Below are 27,946 nucleotides of genomic sequence, written 5' to 3'. Positions count from 1 at the left end.
AAGAACAGAGCTAACAATACCAGACAGAACACAGAGCACAAGGACCTTAAATAGGGGTAAATTAATGAGGGGTACAGGTGACAAGGATTAGTCAATGAAGGCAAGAGGATGACAAGGGAGCGGGGATAAAGTGACAAGACACACAAGCACGCAGCCCAACAAAAAGGCCACGTGCAGGCATACAAAACATGAGTCTATCATGATTCTGCCTCAAGACTAGAATAAAGCAATGACAAGAGTGCGGAATCGTGACACTATTATGATGTCACTGCAATCTTGTAGATACTTTGCAATTTTTGAGGTTGATAATGCTATTGTAGATGTTATTTACATTTTATGGTATTTTATTTACCTGTCATAAACTGTAAAACCAAAAGCATCTCTACTTAAAAAACTTACTTCAATTAGGAACACCTAATATTTAAACATTTTAACTTTAATTATTTCACTTAAACTCAGAAAATTTAACTTGAAAAAACATTACATTTTTAGGCAATATCAATAATTTGATCCAACTTTAACTTTTACAGTGTATATTATGCAAATTTATATACACCTTTAAGTATGCTGTCTTGATAATCCCATAAAAAAGCTTGGTACTGTGCAAGCACTTAAATATGTTTCACTAATATAGATCTTATACTGTATATTATATTGTGTAATATAATATACATTGTATAAAAAACCCTATACTCTTTATATTTCATAATGTTATATTAATTCCTATCTACTGTTTATATACTACTAATATGTATTTATTGTACATTTTCTGCTCTGCAACAATAAATTTGTCAAAAGTGCTATATAAATACATTTGAATTAAAGTAATTCTAACACATTCTTTGTTGTAAAGTGCATGATCTTCGCCTCTCTGCTGCCCTCTTACTCTAAACTAGGTTAAGAGACCTCTCCAGCTCTCTTAAATAATTTAGGAGCTGAGACCTAGTCTTAACACTTAGGGGGCTTTATAAATCAAACTTATGCTTAAGTCTAGGAATAAGAGTAAAATGACATTATTCTTAGAATTTTGACACACTTAAGACAAAAATTTTACTCTGAAAAGCTTTATACATACGGGCCCTGACCAGATAAGTTAAGACTGTAAAAAACATACAACCTTATATTTTAGCTGCTTAATTTCCTATCTATCTATCTGTCTGTCTGTTTATCTGTCTGTGCATGCAGGCCTACATGTTGCATACAACAGCATAAATGACTACCTCTTGTCCTATAGATGCCAAAGCAAGGAAAGCCAGATTCATTCTGGACCGGCGTCATGATGCTGTTTGCCCAGGGGAAATATAAATTTTCCACTGGCCAGAGACCTGGGAGCAGACGTTGGAAGGCAGTGTTAGAGAGGATAAAGAATTGTCCGCTGACCCCTGCATATGGCCTAACGGTCAGAAAAAGAGATATTTTTGGGAAAACGATTCCCTGCAAATGTGGCTACCATGATGTAAGTAATGTCATTGAATCCTTAAGCATAAGATGTGAGACAAAAATGCTGACAAATGCTTCCTTTACAGCTGTTCCCCATGGCTGGTTCTTCGCTGTATGTGCTTGATTCTCCAAATGACTTGTTTTGATGCAGAGTTTTGTGTGATTTACAGGATAAGAGTATATAGAGAGTAAATACAAAATGTTGTTTCCCCCAGTCAGGACAACAGACAGGGGCCACAGCAGGTCCACAGCAAACAGGGACCGCAGCAGGTCCACAGCAGACAGGGACCGCAGCAGGTCCACAGCAGACAGGGACCGCAGCAGGTCCACAGCAGACAGGGACCGCAGCAGGTCCACAGCAGACAGGGACCGCAACAGGTCCACAGCAGACAGGGACCGCAGCAGGTCCACAGCAGACAGGGACCAGTGATAATAGTATGACATGCTCCCTTTGTGCTCAGGAAGTGCTCTCTGACCAGTTTACACAGCATCTGTCAGACTTCCATGTCCAGGAGCAGTGTGAGCACTGCGGCACAAAGGCCATGGGTGCTGTCAGGTTATCAGAGCACCTTGAGAAGTGTCATGTCTTAACCTCACCTTCAACCCCTTCAGCCCGTCCCTCCACTACCCCAGCCCAAGAGATGACACCGACACCAATCGTCTCTCGCCGAGATGCTCCAGCTACAGTCTGCCTCACAGCCCAGGAGACAACACCAACCATCCGTCTCCAAGTTGCTCCTGCTCCTACCCCTTCCACACTATCTGAGATGGCACCAGCGACTCAGAGTGGCACACCACTTCCTTCTTCTCCTGCTTCTGCTCCTCCTCCAGCAGCACCAGGACTACCAGTCCCTCTGCGCTTTCCAGAGGTAAGCCGGGCCGGGTTTTTACCAAAGCCATTCCTCCGGGTCATCAAGCCAGGTGATTTGGAGTGGATTGCCCACATTCTCTATGACGCAAGAGGGCAACTGAGACAGAATGTCAGGGAAAATTGGCACCACCCCCCAAGCCCAATCAGATCTGTGGCACCTCCAAACCCACATGATTACTTTCGACAGAGGATGTTCCTGTGGGCACCAATGCGCATGTGGGGCATCCCTTTGAAATGTACTCAGTGCAGCCGAAAGATGCACCACTCTGGCATTTACACCAAGGTCAGAGAGGTCATTGATGTGGAGAGCAAGTATTATTTAATAGGGGGAGACTACCCAAGGTGCAGCCAGTGCAAAATACCTGTCTGTCCTTGGAGTATTGAGATTTTAAAGCAACTGGACCCCTCTAACCGCAACAAATTCCCTGCTGTGTTGACTACACATTTGGCACTAGACAGAAAATGTGTGACACTTTTGCGTCCTAGAACAGCAGGGAATAGCTCCAGTTACCTGCAGCAGGCCTTTCAAGAGGCACACAGTGAGGAGTGGGCCAGGAGATCCTGTGACTATTTCACAGATTGTGAAATTCACAAAAGATCCTGCCTGAAGCAGTCCCAGGCTGTTTATTCCCCGCCACCACCCTTCATTCCCTTGCCCCTGGCCCAGTGGTTTGAGACAGTGCATGCCAACGATGTTGTCGGCCACCTTGATGAACTCAAAGGTGTCATCACTTCAACGTTTGGCAGAATTCTGAAGCTCGATTCCACTAAGAAGGTAAAAGTAAACCTGTATAAGCTTGAGCTCATTTGTTCTTTTAGGGTTTAATAAGAATACATGTGCTAATGATGTATATTCTTTTGTTATAACAGGTGACCAAAAAACTGGCTGGTGGTATTGAGAACACGGCAACATGGATGACCAATGTTGGGAACGAGTATGGTCAGGTCCTCAACTCTGTCCTCACAACTGGCGAGGGGGCTGGACTGGATGACCTGTGCCAAGGGATCGTCCAACGGTACAGGGATGCTGGTGAGCCACAGCCAGCCGCCATCTATGTGGATAGAGACTGTTGCAGTGACAGAGGTGGGTTACCTGTAATTTGGGTTGATGTTTTTTTGCCAAATAATGCAGTTGATGACACTAGAAACCAGTGGCTGCTGGTGACTGCTCTTCTGAGGGGCACAAATTCAAAATATGGGTTTGGAGTGTCATGTGTGTCGCTTGTGGTTTCAAAAAATGTGAACCATGTGCTAGGGCTGCACGATTAATCGTTTTAAAACCGAAATCGCGATGTGAATGGATGCGATTTTCGAATCGCAAGAAATGCGATTATTTCGATTCAAAACTATTAAATATAACAATCATCTAGTACGCAGTTTTTGACAGTTCGCTTCATGCGCATTTTACGTTTGATGCAGTTTAGACCAATAGAGGGCATGAACACTGAGGTGCTGACTACACGTCAGATAACACCATTAGGAAAACATGAGCGAGCAGCAGTTCAACTCCTCAACAAAGTGTACGGCCATATGATTTCCGCGATGCGGAAAACACGGACAGAATCGCGAAATGCATACAAATGGAATTAACTGCACAACGCGGAATGTCATGAAGTTGGCAGATTTTGGATTCAGTCATTTTAAAAACGCATTATAACTCATTAACCGGCAAATGAAAGGACAGAAATGCGCGAAAACATTTCCCTTTTGTGTAATGTTGGACTTAAAGAAAGGTGTATATACGTCCGTTTCTCGTCATGCATCGCAAACAATGACAAGCGCCTCATCAGACTATAAGCAGGTTTCATTAAAGCCCGGAACACAGCAGACGAAAGAGGTACATTATACTTTCTTGCACGCGCACATCTGCGCCGCTTTGAATATTTACAGGCATGAGGGTTCATGAAGCGCGCACACACAGAGCAGTCAGCACACGCGTGATCACTAAACTTAAGTTTTCTTTCTTGTCTAAGTGAACATAAACAGCTGGATGTTTATCAGTAGGCTATATTGAAGCAGAGCAGTTTTAAAGCTGTCTTGTGTTTTAAAGTGACAGTAACCTGGTGCTTTCTGTGTCAGAAATGTTTATTACACACCAAAAATTAAAATCACTCCTTACTCTTAACTGAACAAGCTTCTGCAGCTCCACATTTAAAATCCTACAGTGAGGACTGTGCAGTCTTTTATTTGTATTTTTTGCTTATGTTAAATCATAGATTCTAATAACTAATATATTTACATTTATTACAGATGCCTGAAAAGTAAAACAAGATGAGTATAGTCTTATGATTAAAAGAAAAACTAAACATTTGCTTATCAGATGCATTGTTGTAGTGACAGCCAAAATACATTGGCCTATATGTTATTTTAAATAAAACTTTCAAAAAAAAAATTTAAATTGTATTTTTTTTAATGTTCTTAGATTAAAAAAAAAGTTTGTCTGCAGAATAGCAAAGTCCTGCAGACAACTTGGTACAATGTTTAAGGGGTTTTAAATAAACAGTAGCACAGCATCTTTCTTTGTTGCTATTAAAGAGTAACTAAACCCTAAACCAACTTTTTTTAGTTAATGATCTGTAAGAATGATGCTTTATTAGTGCTGTTCATTGATTTTAGTAAGTTTTTTGACATTAGGATATAAAGTGTTTCAACACTATAAAATATGGTGTAAAAACGTCTGAGTGCTGACCTCTTCAGGTTGAACGATAGCTACTGCAGTTGAATTTTCCTATTGGATGTTGGGTCCAAAAAGTAACTCGTGACGTAAGCAGATTCAAGCTCACCACGCCCTTGTTACGATCTCATTACACACTTAAGTTCGTCCCCTCTATCTCCGTTGGGATCTGCCCACTTTTCTTGCATTTTTCAAATATTGCCAGTGGGTGGAGTCAGGCTCTGACTAGGGGTTTAGTTACGCTTTAAAACCACCACAACAAACCTGGATGTACCTCTTTTATTATATACTAATGAATTGCACTTTAAATCGCGAATCGCAATTTTGATCATAAAAATCGCAATTAGATTTTTTCTCCGAATCGTGCAGCCCTACCATGTGCATCACGTGTTTTGTCAAAATAAGTGCCTGCTCCACACGTGTCAAAACCGTTTATGATAAAAGAGACGCTCACATTCACAAAATACACACAAGACACTCCCTTACAGTGAACTTGAGATTATATGAGTATCTGGCAAACACAAGTGTCTTTTTTATAAACCCATAAACCCTGCAGCAGGCACTTATTTTGACAAAACACGTGATGCACATAGATTCACATTCACTCGACCCACCGAACACATATTTTGAAATGACAAGCCACACACATGACGAATGCATACATGTTGTGAGGAATTTTTTTTTATTCATGATCTTGTGAATTTACACAGGGGTGAGCCCAGTTCTCCATTGGTTTCGGCCATGGACGTCCACTGTGCGGTTGGATGTGTTCCACTTTATGAGGCGATTCACCAAAGGTCTCATCACGGAACACCATCCACTCTATGGTACGTTCTGCTCCAAATTGTCGAGCTGCATTTTTGAGTGGGATTACCAGGACATCAGTAATCTGAAGGAGGCGAAGCGGTCAGAGCTGAGGCAAAAGCATCAGGGCTATGAGCCAACAGATGCCCAGGTGTTGGCGAGCATCAGCCCTAAAGAACTAGCCAAGCACTGCCGCAGGAAAACCCGGGGAGTGGAGGAGACCCGTGCCCTCATCAAAAGTCTCCTTGACTCCATGTGGAACCTTGTGGACGGCACTGGGCTACACCTTATTAACCACGAGCGCATGTCTGAAGTGTGGAAGGTACAGCAAAAACACCTTGCCTGCATCCAGGATCCACCAGGAGTGCAGCTTTATACTAACATTGGGTCAGGGCTGGAGAAAGGAGACAAGACACTGGATGTTCTAAGATGCGCCAGAGGGTCCTCCTCTTTGGAAAGCTTTCATAAGCACCAGTGTGCTTTCATTCCAGGCATGTTAAAACCTCACACACACACATGGTATATTTTGCTATTGAATGTTGACATAATATTGTTGTAATTTGTTGTAATCAGTGATCCTGTTTTTTGTCTGAGTAGGGTGGAGATGCAATGCATTGCACACTCAGATGTACATGCTTGAGGGTGTGTCAAGGTGGAATTTAAACCGGTCAGCACAAGCACTTTCAATGACTGAGACATCCAGGACAAAGCTGTATGACATTCGTTTGATGTCCAATGTAAATGCGCTCAGCAACAAAGTCTTGGGAAAACCTCTTCTTCCAGAGTTTATCCCCCCTGGGAAACCTACAGGTAAGAAAAGTCTGCTGTTGATGATCAGACCTATACTGTGACATGGTACGCAAGTAAACAATTTTTCCCTTGATGAATATCTATTGCAGGAGAGCGAATTGCTGTTGAATATCTTCTGGCACAATCCAACAGAGGAGATCTTCTGAGCCAGCAGACTGGTAATGCTGACATCCTGCCTGAGATCTTGGATGAAGACCTTGAGGATGAATGTCCTGATGTGACCGTACCACAGGCTCATGACCTCACATTGCAGGTAATATTATGTCAACAGTATATCTGGGGTCTGTTCTTCATACGTGGATTAATCAGTCAGCTGGATTTGATTGTTGTCGATTTGTCTTGATCTTTAATTATTTAGTTCTTCGAAACTCATCCTAGAGTTGCTGTCATAGCAACCGGTCCGTAAGATTAAACCAGCTCGGGAGCAGGCTTATTTCATGTAAACAACATTAGATTGCACCTTTTTAAGCGGATGTGATACGTAAAATCTGTCAGAGTTATGTATTCTCATTATACGAGGGCAATCTGCGTAAGATGTACGATAAATATGAAAAGCATTTCAAATTCAACACATAAAAAAGGATAGATTGAATCTTTTAGCAATGTTATTTAAAAAATATATATAAAAGAAAAATGTTTATGTACTTGTGCATCTTTTTTTGTGGAGCAGCTGTTTTACTTATTCTTAAACGAATGACAAGACAAACATGCTTATGATCACATTCATTTTAAATTTATTTTAGCAATAATAGGTGTTGTGTGTGTAAATAACTATAGATGCAACATAGTTCCAAGGAAAGATTGTTATTCCGTTTTAAGCCCATTTCGCCACATTGGTTACACCCTACAAACCGAGAACAACTTCCTCTCCCCAGTCTCACTGGCTCTCCCGATAATAGGGACTTTAAGCAACAGCCTCTGGTGGAACGGCAACGGCATTCTGGCGTTGTATTGCGCATGCGCGAATTTAACTGCTACTTTGCGACGTTCTACTGTAACGGTCTACTACGGGAGAACAGCTGATTTGCCGTAGTCGCTACAACGTGAGAGATTATGTAAATAAATATTATGATTCATGGCATATGACATTGTAATTGCATCAGTTTATGATTGTACCACAAGTCTTTTATATAATATGTGTTCAAATGTTTTAAAGGTAAGCTACTTTTAAAGATTTTTAAGTATTCAACATTTTCAGTATTGCTTAAATCTAGGTTTTTAGACTTATTTACATCATACAATAGTAAAAACTTCTGACAAAAGATTGTCATGTAACGCCAAAAGCAATCCTTCTCTTGCTTTTTTAAATGACATTTTTTTGTATCTTAATAAATTAATTAATACCACGTTGCGCTGTCCTGTTTACGGTTGCTTAGTGATTTTTACGTTCTTGGCTACGGCGGTCTGACAGCATACTTCCGGTCGCCGTAGCCGTTCCATTCCCAGCTGTTGCTTAAAGTCCCTATTATAGTTTCCATACACCCTCATACAGTGCTTTAAGAAGCACAAGTGAGGAAGCACCTTTTCTGTATCAAACAGTCAGCAAGTTGTGACTTGGCTTCTGACCAACGCACTTCGATTTTATTAGCATGTAGAAGCTCTTTGACACCACTTTATTTCTAATCTTAATCTCTTCTCTGTGACCTGCTTTGTAGACTGAAGAGCGTTAAACAGGGAATGATTATAAGTAACACAAATAAGTGGAAGATCATTAAGATCAGCTTTACCAGTAGTAAGCAAGAACATAGCAGTGTCAATACCATCTGACAGTGTTGCACCCAGAGGTGTTATTCTACACACAATTTACCTCTAACAAGGTACTATTCGGAACCTCTTAAAAGATTTCTAAACACCCAAGTCTTTGTAACGGACTACGCCACCCTGGGAATTACACCCAGGGAAATATAAATGGGACACAGGTTAGTTCCCACAAAGATTCAGAGGAGACACGAATACAAAAACAACAATACTTTATTTATACAGAAAGTAAAACCACAATTTAATGTAATCTTTAACACAAGACTAGTGAAGCTAGCTTCATTTAAAAACACTGGATTAGGTTCCAGACATCAAAAGTTCAGATCGGATAACAGGGAGAAAGAAAAGCAAATTTCCACTTCACAACACACTTTAAATACAAGTTTCTTTGGGCTCACTTCACCACACGTGTTTCAAAGAAACAAAGTTACACAAACTACTCAGTGAACAATTACAAAAAAATAAATTGAGGTTAACACTCCTCCCTGACCGACCTAACAGTTGAATAAAATACCACAGCTCCACAAAATAACCAAATAAACACACTTGTGAAACCAATATTAAATCAAATAAACAAAGAAAACTAAATAAATCACATCATAGTTTATAACAAATACAAAATAAAGTAAACAAACTAGCACTCATTCCTCACTTAAACCATAATCTATTTACCACACGCACCTCTATAATTCACGCACGCACATTAAACGACGTGTCATTCTCACACTATACACACGCTATAAGTCACACACATCTTATCTTAACTCATGCACACGACCACAAATGTACCATACAACCACGCAAACCTCCTCCAGTTGAAACAATATGGGGTAGCGAATGCCCAACTTACAGTTTTTCCCAGTCGCTTTGGTGCATTTCTCACATCACTATTTACATTTGCACAACAGTTAATGCAGTTCTCAAAACAATTAGTACAAACTGCAAAACCTAGTTGATAACCTGCAAAAGTGTGTCACTTGCTCAAAATGGATAGGACATTCCTCAAAAGCAAGTATTCATGTCAATGAAAGTGTCAGTGTCATCAAAATGAAAAGTCCTGACACCATTGTTTATGAACAAGATAGTCAAGTGGCTTAGTCATGTTTTCATTATGACAGTTTACTTTATAAATGTTTTCCAATGCAAAAAAGTAAAATCTTGGTGACACTACCTGAAAATACTCAAGACTATACACTTTTCCACAGCTATTTGAAAAATACAATAAAGTTACACATTACTGTATTTAGTGAGGTAACTGAGTACAAGACACTGAATATGTATGTTTCACATTTTCACTGCATATGCTCTTTGCAATTAGGGATGGGACGGTTTGAAAATTTCATATCATGATTATAGTGACCAAAGTTATCACGGTTATCAATATTATCATGGTTTTCTTAAATTGAGATGGAAGTGTTCAAAAAGAACTGATACACACACTGAAAAATTTTAACAAGTTTTATTTTTGAAAATCAGCAAACAACAAATACAAGTAGCAGCTATATGCACTTTAAGCATAAACATTAAACCAGAGGTGTCCGGCCTTTTTTTGTGTGGCAATCTACTTTTAAAATGAGAAAGCTGACAAAACCTACCTGCTAAAAAAATTTTTTTAACAAAACACAGTTACATTTTTTAATAACACTTTAAATGTGTGTTAGGAGGACTATCTCTACGTTGAATTTAGGGTTGTCACCATTACTCTATTCTTTTTGAGGAGTTAAAAAAAATCATTGAGTACATGGTGAGACCATATAGCGGAGATGCGGTTTTGATGAAATAAACTGACAACATTATCAGAAGCATTTCTCTCTCATTCGGTCGATCGCGCGCACATACACCGTACGTGTGGATCAACTCCAGCATGTATGTGCATTCAAATTTCGGAAGTTAGACGACTCCGCTGCAGCGGGCAGGCATAAGATTTATAAAAACACACTTGAGAAGAAATGCGCAACAACTCAAAAAGACTTCTAAGACCATAATGCCAATTTGGCGCTTTGCTTTCCGAAGCTCGTGGAGGCGTGGAGCAGCATACAGTTATTAACTTATAGGCGATCTACCGGCATTGCATTTGCGATCGACTGGTTGTACTGGACACCCCTGCATTAAATGAACATTAACATGGAGCCCTGAGATGTATGAACCTGTTTTAATGAACAGTACCTTAAATAAGAACATCAAATGCACACATAAGCAACGCATTAAAACACAGTGCACCTGTTACTGCATCCGCCACGCCTTCTCGCACAAAAGCTAATGTTGCATGCGAGCGCCTGCGTCAAGCTGATTCTGGCTGGACAGGATTTACAGAGAGTTTTCAAAATCACGGTAATCAAACACAGTTATAATGATAATTACATTTTAAACGATAATACTAACCGTCAGGACATTTTATCATGGTTAATCGTGAAACCGGTAATCGTCCCATCCCTATTTGCAATTCTAATCTGTTCATAGTATTGTGCAAAACAAAAAAATGCATCCTTATTTACAACAAACATACTCACTTTGGCTGTGCACAACTGTAAAAAACATTGCAGTACATATTGGAACTGAACATACAACAGACATAGTACTGTAATCATTCTTGTACATCCAGACATTCCTCTGTCTGGCCACATCATTTCAAAAATTGTTCAATTTAGGAGACTTTTCGGAGAAAAAAAAAAGACTTTAAAAAATTTTTGACAACTTTAAAAGTTTTGTATGTAATGACTGAAGCAATGAAATAAGGACTGTTAGTTTTACATGGAATGACTATTCAGCATTCACAAGTATAGTTAATTTTGACTGACATGACAAACAAATGATAATGTTATAAAACAGCAGAGAATTGTATGAAAGCAATTGATGCATGTCCAAAAGCATTTGCAATTTGTTCGAAGGAATGAGAAACTGCTACTATGACGTGCACAAATGACTAAATGTTGTGGAGGTTGAACTAACTGTTGTGCGAATGTAAATAGTGATGTGAGAAATGCACCAAAGCGACTGAGAAAAACAAATACCCTGTCCCACAGTTATTTCCAGGAACAGGCCACTTAATGCGGACGGCACAAATGAAGGGGTGGACCAGGTGTCACAGAAGTAAGCCGCTAGGCAGATACTTAAACAAAAAAATTAGAAAAATAATAATAAAACACCAAGAAGGGGAAGCTGGGCCACCATCCAAATCCACTACCCAGTGTCATATGGGCATATACCTCCGGAGTGCTTTAAGCTGATAAAAGAAAAAGTACAGCATTAACGATGGAATTTTCATAATCAGCATGCAATAAATCAGTAGCATACCCACCTGATTATTAGAGAGTCGGCACTGCTGACACATCCAGTGATGGATAAACTCCACATGGCATGTATACCATGTAAACAAATAGAGCGCTTACAAACAACAGCTCCCTTTATATTAAATAACTCACGATAGTCTACAAACTTGATTAATAGAGTCAGCCTTGCTAACGCCAAAGCACAGCATGATAAATACAGCTCGGAATGAATACTAAGACAAATGAACAAAGCACATACAGTCAACAGCTCGTCTTAAATAAAACAAATTATTTATCCACTGTGACATACCCAAAATGCAGCAAGTCCACAATCAAATGCTGGTCCCAAACGGCTCAAAAAATCCACTAAGAAAACATTAGGCATTCAACGTCCAAAGTCACAGCAGCAACCACCCGTCAGCCTCAAACAATGCTGGAAACCTTCCTTTTATGCACACCTACACCCATAGCACACCTGTCTCTAATTAAAGCACTTATCATTCAACCCGTCTGGGTAGTGCTGCTACAATCGCAAGGGTTTCTCCTGCCAGCGTGCTTCTTACCACAAGTTTGATTTTCTTAGATTGCCAAAACAAAGGGGAACACTTTACTGTTTTTTCCATGAGGACAATTAAAGCCCCTCCCTGTGTACCTCCATCCTGAAGATTGCCTAGTGAGGCATCACTGAAAGCCACTAAACTTAAATCATCACTGTTTCCCAAGTGTTGGAACTTAAGTGTGACCTTCATTTCATGTATGGACTGAACAGTATCATTCTTAATGTTGGATGCTAGGCTACATGTGTCAAACATTACATTTGGTCTTGTTTGTTTGAACATTGAACAATGTAACTGTGCTGATGCACCTGCACTATACCACCCACAGTAGCAATATTCATACCCACATATGAAAAATTCTCATGCTCTTCACGACCCACGTGAAATACAGATTTAAGTACAGGTATGACATTAGTAACAAAATCCTCTGAACCTGCCCCAAAAAAATCATCCACATGGCATGCCAGTATGCCGGTCACCTCAGACTGCTCATCCTGCCAATAAAACACTGCAGAATCAACCCGTGACATTTTACCCCCACTGTTCAGCATGAGTTCTTTGACCTTGTTGTACCAGTAGAGGGAGGCGTCTGCAAGTCCATACACACATTTCTTTAGTTTCCACAATACATTGTCCACACCTGCTTCTGGTGGGGGACGAATGTAAATGTCTCTTGAGAGTTCCATTCCCTGTAAAAAAGCAGACTTAAAATCCATAGAATTCACTTTCCATTTGTTCTGACAAATAACAACTGACAGCAGCCTGAGTGACTCTGATGCACATGTGGGAGAATCTTTTTGTAATTCATGGATATTGACCTCTTCAAAACCTCTCACCACAAGGCGAGCTTTTGTATCAAAACCATTAGAAGTTTCCTTCAACGTACAGACCCATCTAGTAGAAATACATCTTTGACCCTTAGGGGTGTGCATTGGCATTGTCCTCACAATTCGATTCAATTACGATTCACTAGGTAACGATTCAATTCGATTCTACGATGCATTGCGATGCATCAGAATTTAATTCTACTGTACACAACAAGGCAAATTTTTAACCAGTCAAGTAGTAAAGTCAAGTGCAAATATTCTCAACAAAAACGGAAGCTAAGCAGCTTTAAGACAATGACAATTATATACCTGAGATGAGAATTTTACACACAGTGTAAGTCTTGTCTAGTTTCCCATTAACTTCATAGAATCCGAAATGTGCTCGTATGTCCACTTTCCATGGAAAAGGGTGCGTTTTTATTTACCCGTCTATCACGATCATCTCTCTCCACCTCAGCCATCTTGATTGTTGTTGTTATGCCCCCGAAGGTAATTGAAACTTCACAATTTTATTGTCGAGGCCAGAAAATAAACAGTGGCATAATCGATTATGGCACTTTGCTGCATCGATGCTGAATTGTGCATGCGCGCATTGCGATGCATTGCCGCATCGATTATTGTTGACACCCCTACTTGTCTGTAACCTCTTCGTAAACATTATTATTTTGCCAGTTTTCAGTCTCTTCCTGTTTAGCAGCATCAAAAGAGATGTCTTTGGTAATCAGTACATCAGCATCTGTGTTTTCACATTCATTGAAAAGATCATCAACATATGACATGTCTAAAGCTTCCTTTAGACCCCCCACTGCCATTTGTTTTAAGATACTACACATTGTACCAGTTTTTATATTGCCCTTTTGCTTTTCCTGTTCGGCCTAAAACTCTGTCAGTGTGCTTAGTACCATCATCTCTGTTTGTAAATGTCACTGTCTGACCTGTTCTCAGTTTGACACCAGTAGAACCCAATGTATTAGTACTATCTGTCTCATTAGTTTGTCCTACGTCTTCTCTATCATCTGTTTATGTGTTGTCAGGGAATTGAACATCTCCCTTAACACTCATTTCATCATCTGAATTGTCTGACACATCCGTGTGTATTACGCTTTCATTTTCTTTACTATTTTCAGGATTATCGAGTAGTACAAGTTTATCCTCATCCTCATTAACTTTATTCACCCTGGACTGATGTTCTCTGACAAGAATCCCCCATGTCTGAAAAATGCTACAGAGCCATCCTGACCGATAACTACAGCAGGGCCTTTCCACTCTGTACTGTCGCACGTTTGTAGTACACCCTGTCTCCTGTCTCGTACTTTTCAGCCTGATCTTCTTTTGTAAAGCTCTTCTTATCCTTTCTGAAAATTCCACCTATGTGAATGCTCTTCTGGAAGCTTGCAATGCTGCTAAGTGCTGTCCTACTCTAGTACCAATAGAAGTGCCTTCTAGAGCAGGTAGTTTATCCACCAAAGCGGAGAGAAGATTAGGACTGCAACCAAACACAAGCTGATATGGACTATAACCATGCCATTTTTGCCATAAGAGCCCAGCCTAGAGAAGTCTGCCAACCACACCCGTTTCCTTTTTTCACCTTCAGGAGGATCTCAGTCAGTGTCATGTTGTGTCTCTCCAACAGCACGTTGCTCCAAGGACTGTATCCCGCTGTAGTCTTTATCTCAGTGTTAAATTTTTCTGCCATCTCTCTTAACTCCTAATTGTTAAACTCACCACGTTGTCGGTGTATATTCTTTTCGGGGCACCATGAACACTTATCCACGAGTGAATGAAAGAGTTGACGATCTCCGAGGCTTTTTTGTTCTCACAATGTTTCCAGCGCTGAAGCGTGTAAAGTGGTCGATGATATGGAGGTACCATACGCCAGGTTCCAGCTCATATAGATCCATTGCCACTGTCTCATTATACTCTGAGGCTAAAGGCAAACCAACAGCAGGCTTGTGCTTGGTCTTGCTGTATCTTTGACATACCTCACAGTCACGGATGATCTCTTGCAGAATAACTTGACAGTCAGGAAACTACACTAACCTTTTCCACTGGTGGCACTTGCGCTACCAACTTTTTCAGTTACTGGCGCAAAATATGATTTGGTCGCACATATTTTTTTCAAATTATATTAAGGCGCTCTGGATAATAATGAACAATAATGAAATGTATTGCATACAGATATGCTTTTTATTTTACTTGCCATCTTTTAAACCACATGCCTTCTTGTTTTCTTAAACGTTGCAGTGTTTCCCACAGATCTGAAATTTACTTGTGGTGGTAGCTGGTGAAAAGGGCAATTATTACCCACTGAAAAATAATGGTCTACTATACATGTGACGTAGAACTAATAATGTGTGACACAACACAATACTTTGATTTATTGAAAATTAATATTAATTTCACATTATATTTCATTAATCTAACCACCCCAAACTTTCTTTGCCATTAACAATCTTTCTATTTCTCTCTTGCCAATTTAAAAAGCTTAATCCACTCATTATTTCAGATTTAAAAGTCTAGTTGCTGTCCCGGTGACAGACTTTACATTGCTTTGCTCGTTCAGTGCAATGGGCTTGACATTAGCACTTATTTTTTGCTACAATCTCTGTGCAAACTTAATATGGATATGGTTTTAGAAAAGATATGGTTTATTAATAATAAGATTATTTAAAAAATGTGAGAAAGAAAATGCAGCGCGTGCAAATTCAATTGCAGGAGAGTATAGCTTAAAAAAGAACCCCTTCACACACACGCATGCACTTTACAGGTGTGTGTACCAAAAAACGGCACCACAGTGCAATCATATATGGGCAACTTGTAATCTGACATATTTCGTTCAATAATAATAATCTCTGTTTTATTGGAGTTTAGCATAAGGAAGTTATTCTCTCTCACGCGAGTCAGACCGATCGCGCAATGCATCACATATGCTTAAACTTATGTAGCCACGCAACAATAATTTCAGCATGCATTCACTGTATACAGCGGGACGTGATGTTGTGATTTTTCGAACGGATTCTTAACCTAAAATGCACCGCAATGCAAGTGATGCAAACCAAATGCAGCGTTCTATTGAAAATGAATGTATGTATTTCTGCCGTACCAAAATGCAATGAAGCAACTGAACGTCTGACTGGGGTGTCACTCTTCCTCACACACAAACACAGGTGCACGTGCGCGCACACACACAGGTTGTTACCATAGCAAATAGGCTCACCCCAGAAATGATATATTATATGTTAGTAGCCTAATGGTAAATGCTGCAGGTGTAGAAATGTACATAAACCAGATATTTACTTTGATGTCAGGGCTAGATTACAGCATGAAACCTGTTGTGCATATTAATAAATTAAAGTGTTTAATTGTTGGCACTGGCACTTATAAACACTAAATGGGTAAAAATTGAAATAAATAGGCTTATTTTTTGGAGCCAAATACCTCTGTTTTTTCAGAAATAAAAGCCAAATGCTTGAACATTGAACAAGCCAAGTCATTTTCGTTATGCATTATTTGTTTTGGTTGTTTAAAAACACACACAAATCCGATTACTCGATTAATCGATCGATTCAGTGCTAGATTAATCGATTACAAAAAGAAACGATAGCTGCAGCCCTATTGTTATCAAATACAGTTGCATTTTATAATATTTTGATGTAGAATAACATTTACATTCATTTACTGCACATCATACTTCATTTAACACATTATTGGGAACTGCTAAAAGTGTTGGTGTATTATTAACAACTGCACAAAAGAGGGAAAACACCATATTTTAATAAACTACAATTCAAAGTTTATTTACCAGAAATTAAATTGTTGCATTGGCTGTGGGTTTAAGAAAGAGCAACTGCCTCCAGAGATGATTTGTACAATCAATCAGTTTAGAGACATCACTCCTGCTAGCACATTTCATGAAGATACTTAGGTTGATGTTACAAACAGACAAAACAGCATTTAACTGTTTTTAAAAGAGACTTAAAGTACATTAGGAGCATCAAAGTTTGATTACAATCATTAATTTCTGTCTTTAACATGAATAGTAAAGATATCAAGATTATATTTACTTAAAATATTTTACATTATGTAGGGTGATTTTATGTACAAAAATAGCTTTGACTGGGTTTACAAATTCAGCCTCATAAAAAGTTCACAAAAACCTTTCATTAATACCTTGCGCACTGCAAGGGGCAATAAAAGGGCATGTTCTTGGCCATAGTAACAATCGGGCAATCACAGCATGGCTGATCAGTGTTTCTACTATCGACCTGTAAACTAATAGCCAGTTTTTCATTTTTAATGTAGAACAGACACAAGAAGCATTTAAAAGATTATTTATTCTTTATTAATAATTCTGTGTATACTTTTATTAATCACCTCAGCAATTTGGAAGCGGTGGCCAAAGGCCCAGGCCAGATCCCAGATCCCCACTGGAGGAGGGTGATGCATCTGCTGGGCCCGTCCACTACCCACTGGAGGAGGGTGGTGCATCTGCTGGGCCTGTCTACTCCTCATTGGAGAAGGGGGATGCCTCTGCTGGGCAGGTCTACTCCCCATTGGATGAGGGCGATGCCTCTGCTGGGCCCGTCTACTCTCCATTGGAGGAGGGTGATGCCTCTGCTGGGCCCGTCTGCTCCCCATTTGAGGAGAGAGATGCCTCTGCAAGTCCCGTCCACTCCCCAATTGAGAGTGATGCCTCTACCAGGACTGTCCTCGCCCCATTTGAGGAAAGTGGGTTCGTCACTCCAGCTCCGGTAAAGTGGATAATGTTTCACCATTAGAAATGTGGGCTTTTTTATATTTGCCCTTGTACCAGATGTTTATTGGTTTAATTTTGTAACAGGACACCAGGTGTGATGCCAGAGGGATTCCTGGATGGGAGGCAGTTGATGCCTTGGCAGGTTACCTGGTTGGCCTTAACCGAACCATAACAGCACTCTCCAATGCTGAAGTGGCAGAGATTTTGAGGTTATACTCTCATCTAAGTGCCTTTGACAAGACCCCCACCAGTTACTCCCTCAAGAGCAAAAAAAAAAATTTGTCAGGACCTTGGAGGACTTCAAGAAAACGCAGTGGCTCTGCTCCAGGCCAGCAAGCAGCTGAGAGGTATCTACATCTCATATAACTGTATTCCTTAGTATTCATATCAATATTTAAAGAGTTTGGTTCCAAAACGCAATACATCCATTTTGACTAATTTGACTAAAACATGTTTTGTATACCAAGAAAGTGAAAAGATAAAAACCACTATTTTCTGTTACAAACTTTCACATAGCATATTTAGTTTATAATATAAAAAATTCAAATCCATAATTTGATTTTCAAAGATTTATTATAGACGGTTTCAGCAGTAACAACATAAACAAGCGGGTGTCGTGGTCCACACTAGGGCTGTCAATCTTCCTCTATTATCCCATTCGAATTTCATTCATAATTTTTTTTTTTAAATTCGATTTATAATCGATTATTTAATGCTCAAATTTGACTAATTAATATTTACTATACCTATCTACACACGTTGTAAAAATGGGCTTATGCATTGCCAATGCCACTATGAGCTCGTATAGTTGACTTGTTTTAAATTATGTCCACTAGAAGACATTGCAGTATTACTAATAAACATGTAATTATTTGATAACAGGTGATATCTTTCTTGCTAATTAATGACTAAGCTTAGACACAAAATTAACAAAGTTGTCAACTTTAATGAAAAATTTCATTATCAACGCAGTTCTCTTTGTTCACGTATGAGGGCTGCGTAGATCGCATCATTAGTTATACAATACTTACACACAGCACACACATCCCCTGGCCTCCAATTTCACTATTCTTTTTTCATTTAAACACACCTTAGAGGAAGTGTGATCTTGAACAAGTATTTTGTTACTGGTCGAAAAGACAAACTTATCCAAACAAATTAGCATTAAAGACATTCCCAAAACGGTCGTCCATAGCACTGAGAGCGGTTTTCTCCTGACACTGTCCTCTTCACCTTGGCTGCTTCGTTCTCGTCTTCCTCATAACCTTCCTCCGCAACCGCTATCAGCTCCGCTTTCTCTTTCTCACGTACCTCCTGCTGCTGGTCTTGTTTCAAATGAATTAGCCGATGGAAATGCGGGTCGAGGTAGCTAGCTGTATTTAACAGCATAAATGCGTTAGATAGTGAACACATAAAAAATATTTTTTTATAAAAAATTTTTTAAATCCCATTCGAATAGTAGTTTTAACATTCGATTAGTATTATTTTTTTTAATATTCGAATTATATTCGATTACTGAAATTCGTTTCAACAGCCCTAGTCTGCACGTAACTTCCGGTAAACTCCGCTAAGAATAAATTACAACAAAGTTCTTTAAATGTAGTTTATTTATATAACAAGCAACACATAGATTACCTAGGAAACCAAAACATTTGTTATTTTCGACGAGACATTTGTTCAAGAGAGCAGTTTAGCAACTAGTCAGACCATTCGAGTGGCTTATGTTTCTTCCCCGTCTCAGAAAACCACCACAGGTTTATCAGTGCCATCAAAAGTATTATTTTGTTTTTGTTTGTTTGTTGATCACGAAGTACAAAGTAGATGAGGAAAACTAGGATTATGTGTGTATTCAACGCACCGCCATTGTTTCTTTACACTGCGTGGAATGGTGCGCTGTGATTTGTTGAGCGGATTTATTGCATTCTGCAGAAAAGGGGGACTGGTGTTTATCGCATTTTGGGAAAAAGGGAGAAAAGATGACAGAATAACACGACAGTTATTGGATTGTGTGTAAAATTAAGAATTTACTTTTTAATACTGACCTGATACAATACTGTTTTTGGCAGTAACTTTTATTTTATTTTTAAAATGGCGTTTATCGCGTTTTGAAACCAAACTCTTCATAGTTATGTCAATATGTTAACATGCATATATAATAAGCACTATGTGATCTGGTCATCTATTTGCAGATTGTTCATGGTCCATGGTCAGGCTGCTCACAGACCAGACAAGAACCGAATTTCTGAATGTGTTGCTCTCAAGTTGTACAAAGAGTACAAGCAACCCAGAAATAGGCCAAAGGACAATAAAGGGAGGAGATTTGCCATACCCCAGTCCATTGTAATGACCTACTCACACATCAAGCAGCTAGTTGAGTACTGCCAAGAGATCATGAACAGGACTGACCTCGTACTGGTTAATATTAACAACACCACAGTGTCCGACTGGTGAGTTAATCTTTAATATCTTCATAAATTGATTAAATTGCGTATTTGAACAAAAATTTTAAATATTAACACACTGAAAAATTTACTCTTGTGTGTTTTGTTTTCTGTCTCTGCAGGCTGCAAGATTGCTCTAAGAAATCAGAACAGGGTTCTTTACTTCAGGGCGTGCGGCTTCCACAGCAGATTGCCGTGGCTAAAGAATCCCTCCTGGAGGTTCGTGACCTACCATCACAGCCAGTTCAGCATGGACACACTCCTTTGGAGTTCCAGGAGCCTGAAAACCGTGAGGGTGAGGCAAAAATCCGCAGGCGAAACAGTTCCAGAACACCTGCTATTCCACACAGTGGTGGGGAAGAAGCAAGTATTGCCCAACACGATGCTGCTTCTTCTCAAAACATCAGTACGGAGGGCTGGTCCTCTGCCAACCAGCCATCCCCAACACAGTACCAGAGCTGGTCTTCCTACCAGGCGCCCCTGGCACACTCTCATGTTTGGTCCTCCACCCACCCACAACCCTCAGCATCCTCCCAGGGCTGGTCTGCCACCCAACCACCACCCTCAGCATCCACCCAGGGCTGGTCTGCCCCCCACCCACAAGCCTCAGCATCCATCCAGGGCTGGTCTACCACCAACCCACCACCCTCAGCATCCTCCCAGGGCTGGCCTGCCACCCAACCACCACAATCAGCATCCTCCCAGGGCTGGTCTGCAACCTACCCACCACCCTCAGCATCCACCCAGGGCTGGTCCTCCAACCAGGGCTTGTCTGCAACCCACCCACCACCCTCAGCATTGACACAGGGCTGGTCCTCCAACCAGGACTGGTCTGCAACCCACCCACCACCCTCAACATCCACCCAGGGCTGGCCTGCCAACGAACCACCACCCTCAGCACTCTCCCAGGGCTGGCCTGCCACCGAACCAACACCCTCAGCATCCTCCCAGGGCTGGCCTGCCACCCAACCACCACCCTCAGCATCCTCCCAGGGCTGGCCTGCCACCCAACCACCACCCTCAGCATCCTCCCAGGGCTGGCCTGCCACCCAACCACCATCCTCAGCGTCCTCCCAGGGCTGGCCTGCCACCCAACCACCACCCTCAGCGTCCTCCCAGGGCTGGCCTGCCACCCAACCACCACCCTCAGCGTCCTCCCAGGGCTGGCCTGCCACCCAACCACCACCCTCAGCATCCACCCAGGGCTGGTCATCCACCTCTTTCTGTCCTGACCAACCTATGCTCCCTCACCAAGCACTAGATCCCTTTAATCGCCAGCGTGAATGGCGGTTACGCAGGGCAGAACTTGAAAACCAGGAGAGAGTGAGGAAAGGTGAGCCCCCAAAGGTCAGAAAGGCAAAAGAGAGCTATCACTATGAGTGTAAGCTGTGTGGTCAGCCTAAATCAAAGCAAACTGGACACTCACAGGTACGAGGCAAATGGTACTGCCCTGCATCTGGACAGACCCTTGAGGAGTGGAGAAGCTCTTTGTAAATATAAGAAATTCATTCTTTTTTATTTATACTTTTATTAATCATATTTTTTATTTATTTTAATATTTCACAATCACTGTTCAAACCATTTGCTGTTGCAAATGGAAAAAAAAATTATGGAAAAAAATATTAGTTGCTGATGCAACTATTTCCAAAAAAAAAAAAAAAAAAAAAAAAAACACAACTCTTGTGGTGTAATAGCAACACGTCCATCCTTTGGGTGGGAGACTCCAGGTGCAAATCCTGGCAAGAGTGTGCAACTGTTGGCCCAATCAGTATTTAATTAAAAAATAATTTATGACATCATTTAATCTGCATTTTCTACTTTTCTCATAATTATTACTAGATATACCCGCACTCATAATTATCATAACAAAGCATTATTATTCATACCAATCCTATTTGTATCTGTTTTTAAGCCATATTTAATCCATTCATAGCAATTTCTGATGAGGAGCTAGTGTCAGTGGGGGAACCGGCACAGAAGAGGCTGACAAAGGAAAAGTACAACTACACCTGTAAGGTGTGTGGCCAGGACAAAAATAAAAGGACTGGACACACCCAGCTGAAGGGGACTGACCCTGGGTGTCTGGAGAAAGAGTGTATAGTTGCTGTCACTATTACTTGTATCTCTCTATGTCGTTTGTATGTCTGTTACCATTAAGTTTAGGAATTTTATGGAGCCAAGAACAGCCTTGACGTTTTTATGTAATTTCCTCTTGAATACCAGGACAGTGAATGTCATCCATTGAATGTAATTGTTAAAACTATAGCCAGAATTACTTGCAGAATCATTTTACATTTATTCACAAAACCCAACACTCAATGCTCAATTTATAATATGTTTTATTCACTTGTGTTGCACAGATGTAGTCTCTCATATAATTGTGTTTTCAAAAAAAAGGAGGGGAAACATGATGTGGGATTTATTTACATTTAAAGCTATACACTGTTAATACTGTTTTAGCTGTAAATGTAGCATGTGACATTTTGAGTTAAATATTTGAATAATGATTTGTTTACATCACAAAATATGTTTACTTACAAAAGAATTAGCTTTAAATGCATTTATGTGCATAATTGCATAATCACAGGGTTATTACTGTGGTGTTTCATATGGAAAATAGTTCCTGTGTTAAAATAGTACTACATTACCCAAAATGCATTGCATGTGTACTTCCGGAATGCACTACGAGACTACAAGCGAAGAGAGATGGTCCTCGGTCCTCGCTGCTGAACAAGAGATCCAGGGGGCGGGGTTCGATCTAGATCCAACTCCTCCCACTTTATATACTTTGTTCCGCCAAATGAACCAGTAAATTTGCGTTGTTGCAGCCCGCAACAACGTTTGCTCTTATCAGTTTAAGTGTACGTTTGATTAATAATATAGTCAAGAATTAATCATAATTTATTAAGTAATGATCACAGTTAGTGTAAGGGGAGGTAAGGGATACGTTCCCGACCGGGTGATATCACTGAAGGGATATATTTTCGACCCGCTTGGCTGTACATTATCCCACTTATTACACATAAAAACACACATTTATTTGATATATTTTATTAGCACGTTAAAAAAACCGTAAACCATGTTTAGGAAACCCGTTTCCTAATGCCTGTAATCAAAGACGCGTTAAAACAAATTTAAAGTCCCTACAAGATAAACATTCAATTTATTAATTTCTAAATAACTATATGCCATATATATGTTAATAATTCTGCAAATTTATACTGTATACATTCATAGGTATTATACTGCATGTGGTAAGATTACTCGTAGTGCCCAAAATGTTTTACTTCAAAACATAGTAAAAACACTTACATTTCATCTTAAAGTCATTACTTTTTTTGTAGTCATAAGTAAAGTTTGTTTTTCTGTCAAAAGAATAACTTAATTTAGTTACAACTCAATGGGGAAATGGTAACGCAACCACACGTGTATGACGTGTCTTGTGGTAAAACTGCCGACCAATCAAAATGCAGTGGGAAGAGATCCAGCTCCGCCCCTGGATCTGAATCCAACCCCGCCCCCTGGATGTCGTGTTCTGCAGTGAGGCATAGGTTCGAATCCCGCAAGAGACATGAAAATTAAAGTGATGATAAACCTTGAAAAAGTGGAGAATTATGTGTAAACAATGTTGAGAAGATAAAAGAGTGGATAGAAAATTGATATAGTGTACGTTTTTCTTCATTTTTTCTCCTTTTCTCCCCTCTCTTTCCCCCCTCTTTCCTCTCTCTTTTCTTTTCTTCCCCCCCACAAGCAGTCCATTTTGCCCCTTTTTTGGCCGAGTGGTTAAGGCGATGGACTGCTAATCCATTGTGCTCTGCATGCGTGGGTTCGAATCCCATCCTCGTCGTTGTGACGTTGAACTTTCTTTAAGACGCAACATTGCGTTGTTTCTCACACCTCTAGGAGTGATCTGCTACCATTAGACAAAGCAACGTGTTTTCGTTGCACCAGTTTTGAAGTGCTTACAATCCAGAGTCTCTGATGGACACTTGAGTGTTTTCAGACTTTAAAGTTTCAGACTATGTGCCAACTGTCTAGAAAGTGGTAAAGACTGGGTTGAGCGGATTTTCCTTTGTTGATGTTTGCTGTAAGAGGAACAGAACAGGAATCATAACAACTGAAAAACCTTAGCGGAATGGTTGAAAACATACGTTGTCTCTAGCACAATTTTTATAGGTCAGTGCTAGAGCGTTTAAACGCAGATAGGGAGGTCTAACCGTTCACTTGGACATTATCAAGACAGCTTTAACTGTGGTGAAGCATAACACATGTTGGTTTTTCAATTCTTCAGTCACGTGTGTTCTCATAGGGGGTATAGCTCAGTGGTAGAGCATTTGACTGCAGATCAAGAGGTCCCCGGTTCAAATCCGGGTGTCCCCTTAAGCCTGTATGTCCGTAACCTCTTGCGGTAGTTTGCTGCGTTAATCTTTCTGACTCAAAGTTCATCATGGATCCTTTTCACGTAGGTCCTGGAGTGCAGCAGTCCTGCAGAGTTTAGCTCCAGCTCCAATCAGGCCCACATGAACAGGCTAACCAAGGTCTAAAGGTCACCTGAGAACCACAGGTGGATGAGGTTTATTCAGGGTTGGAAATAAAATCTGCAGCATTGCGGCACTTCAGGACCGGCGTTGCCTACCCCTGTTCTAACACTAAAGACGAGCATACACTGTGCCATTTCAGCACAGTCGTGGCTAAATGCCAACGTACACTATACGAGTAAATCCCATGCGATGTGAAGCCAAAGTTCACAAATTGTGTGCTCACACTATAGCAGGGGTCTTTGACCCTGCTCCTGGTGAGCTTCCGCCCTGCAGATTTTAGCTCCAACCCCAATGAAACTTAGCTGAAGCAGCTTATCAAGGTGTTCAAGGTTGCTTGATAATTACAGACTGTTGTGTTGGAGGTGGGTTGAAACTGAAGTCTGCAGGACAGTAGCCGGCCAGCAGCAGGTTTGGAAATATCTGCGTTATTCGGTCAGATCGCAGAGCTGAGACTTGACTGCTCACACGTCATCTCTGAAACAAATCGGAGAGATATCCAAACTAAGAAGTGTGTAGCTGTTTGCCGGTTTCAGAAGAAGCATCCATGCATTTCTGGGAAATGCACCGCCTTTCTCATACAGTTTGTGCGGTCCCTTCAAACGATCGCAAAATATGTGACAAAATGTGTTGATACAACCAAGAAGTGTCAGAGCATGTGGGTTTCTGTAGTGTAGTGGTTATCACGTTTGCCTAACACGCGAAAGGTCCTCGGTTCGAAACCGGGCAGAAACAGTGTATGCCTTTTGATACGCTGCGAGTTAAATTCCTTTCTTGAGCCACGTTACTTCTTGTATCATGAAGCACTTTGAAAGTTACACACAGTTCCGCCCGTCACATTCGCTTCACGCATGAAAGGTGGCCAGTTCTCAAGTGGGCGAAAAGCATTGCCCCTTTGGGAAGTGTTGCACAGAGAGAAAGTGTGTGGCCAAATCTATCAAAATAAACATAGAATCTAAAGGAACAGGTTTCTGTGGTGATGTGGTTATCACAAATGTCCTCGGTTCGACTGAAATAAACACTTTGTTAGAGATATGACAGGGTTTTGGTCATGTTGATTTAACAACCTCAACAGTTACATCAGTTTGATGCACGTTATTGTAAACCTGATCGTCGGTTAGTGTTAGTTGAATGGACGGCAGGTAAGTGTACTGAGGTTTAGTCAACATTACCCAGCCAGTTGGCTGTGTACATAAGCCAATGAAAACCTCTTGTTCCCTTTAAATAAAGTCTTGAATGTCTCCTTTGGTTTTTGCCTGTTTCATGTCGAAATCCGATGAAAACTATTTTGAAAAAGAACCCCAATCAATTAAAGGTCAGTCCTTGAAATTATTTCTAAACATGTCTAAGGCGATGGATTGCTCATGCACAGTTCTCTTCAGGCGTTTCCCTTCTGTCAGGCCAAAATGAACGCTTTCTAAAAGATAACGTTTAATTACACCAACAACGGAAACAATTTGATGCACGCTACTACGTACTTGGTGGTAATTTAGGAATCGCAAAATGCCCCACAGCAGGCGTTACGGGAAAGTCTCACAGGATGGCCTCACAGGACGAGGTGGCCGAGTGGTTAAGGCGATGGACTGCTAATCCATTGTGCTCTGCACGCGTGGGTTCGAATCCCATCCTCGTCGTTGTGACGTTGAACTTTCTTTAAGACGCAACATTGCCGAAGCTTACGTTGTTTCTCACACCTCTAGGAGTGATCTGCTACCCATTAGACAAAGCAACGTGTTTTCGTTGCACCAGTTTTGAAGTGCTTACAATCCAGAGTCTCTGATGGACACTTGAGTGTTTTCAGACTTTAAAGTTTCAGACTATGTGCCAACTGTCTAGAAAGTGGTAAAGACTGGGTTGAGCGGATTTACCTTTGTTGATGTTTGCTGTAAGAGGAACAGAACAGGAATCATAACAACTGAAAAACCTTAGCGGAATGGTTGAAAACATACGTTGTCTCTAGCACAATTTTTATAGGTCAGTGCTAGAGCGTTTAAACGCAGATAGGGAGGTCTAACCGTTCACTTGGACATTATCAAGACAGCTTTAACTGTGGTGAAGCATAACACATGTTGGTTTTTCAATTCTTCAGTCACGTGTGTTCTCATAGGGGGTATAGCTCAGTGGTAGAGCATTTGACTGCAGATCAAGAGGTCCCCGTTTCAAATCCGGGTGCCCCCTTAAGCCTGTATGTCCGTAACCTCTTGCGGTAGTTTGCCGCGTTAATCTTTCGGACTCAAAGTTCATCATGGATCCTTTTCACGTAGGTCCTGGAGTGCAGCAGTCCTGCAGAGTTTAGCTCCAGCTCCAATCAGGCCCACATGAACAGGCCTAGGTCTAAAGGTCACCTGCGAACCACAGGTGGATGAGGTTTATTCAGGGTTGGAAATAAAATCTGCAGCATTGCGGCACTTCAGGACCGGCGTTGCCTACCCCTGTTCTAACGCTAAAGACGAGCATACACTGTGCCATTTCAGCACAGCCGTGGCTAAATGCCAACGTACACTATACGAGTAAATCCCATGCGATGTGAAGCCAAAGTTCACAAATTGTGTGCTCACACTATAGCAGGGGTCTTTGACCCTGCTCCTGGTGAGCTTCCGCCCTGCAGATTTTAGCTCCAACCCCAATGAAACTTATCTGAAGCAGCTTATCAAGGTGTTCAAGGTTGCTTGATAATTACAGACTGTTGTGTTGGAGGTGGGTTGAAACTGAAGTCTGCAGGACAGTAGCCGACCAGCAGCAGGTTTGGAAATATCTGCGTTATTCGGTCAGATCGCAGAGCTGAGACTTGACTGCTCACACGTCATCTCTGAAACAAATCGGAGAGATATCCAAACTAAGAAGTGTGTAGCTGTTTGCCGGTTTCAGAAGAAGCATCCATGCATTTCTGGGAAATGCACCGCCTTTCTCATACAGTTTGTGCGGTCCCTTCAAACGATCGCAAAATATGTGACAAAATGCGTTGATACAACCAAGTGTTAGAGTATGTGGGTTTCTGTAGTGTAGTGGTTATCACGTTCGCCTAACACGCGAAAGGTCCTCGGTTCGAAACCGGGCAGAAACAGTGTGTTCTTTTGATACGCTGCGAGTTAAATTCCTTTCTTGAGCCACGTTACTCCTTGTATCATGAAGCACTTTTAAAGTTACACACAGTTCCGCCCGTCACATTCGCTTCAGACATGAAAGGTGGCCAGTTCTCAA

At 40.8% G+C, this 27,946-nt stretch overlaps 5 non-coding genes across 5 annotated transcripts; all 5 read left to right on the top strand.

The window, feature by feature from the left end:
• Positions 1-24,515: 24,515 nt before the first annotated feature.
• trnac-gca (transfer RNA cysteine (anticodon GCA)) lies at positions 24,516-24,587 on the top strand. The gene has a single exon. It is a non-coding gene; the product is annotated as a tRNA-Cys (tRNA).
• Positions 24,588-25,407: 820 nt separating this feature from the next.
• On the top strand, positions 25,408-25,480 carry trnav-aac (transfer RNA valine (anticodon AAC)). Its single transcript has one exon. It is a non-coding gene; the product is annotated as a tRNA-Val (tRNA).
• Positions 25,481-26,297: 817 nt separating this feature from the next.
• Positions 26,298-26,379, top strand: trnas-gcu (transfer RNA serine (anticodon GCU)). Its single transcript has one exon. It is a non-coding gene; the product is annotated as a tRNA-Ser (tRNA).
• A 472-nt stretch (positions 26,380-26,851) lies between these two features.
• Positions 26,852-26,923, top strand: trnac-gca (transfer RNA cysteine (anticodon GCA)). The gene has a single exon. It is a non-coding gene; the product is annotated as a tRNA-Cys (tRNA).
• Positions 26,924-27,736: 813 nt separating this feature from the next.
• On the top strand, positions 27,737-27,809 carry trnav-aac (transfer RNA valine (anticodon AAC)). Its single transcript has one exon. It is a non-coding gene; the product is annotated as a tRNA-Val (tRNA).
• The last annotated feature ends 137 nt before the right edge of the window (positions 27,810-27,946 follow it).

This window comes from Paramisgurnus dabryanus, chromosome 14 (assembly GCF_030506205.2).
Source record: "Paramisgurnus dabryanus chromosome 14, PD_genome_1.1, whole genome shotgun sequence".
NCBI lineage: Eukaryota > Metazoa > Chordata > Actinopteri > Cypriniformes > Cobitidae > Paramisgurnus > Paramisgurnus dabryanus.
This window is presented reverse-complemented; position numbering and strand designations above follow the sequence as displayed.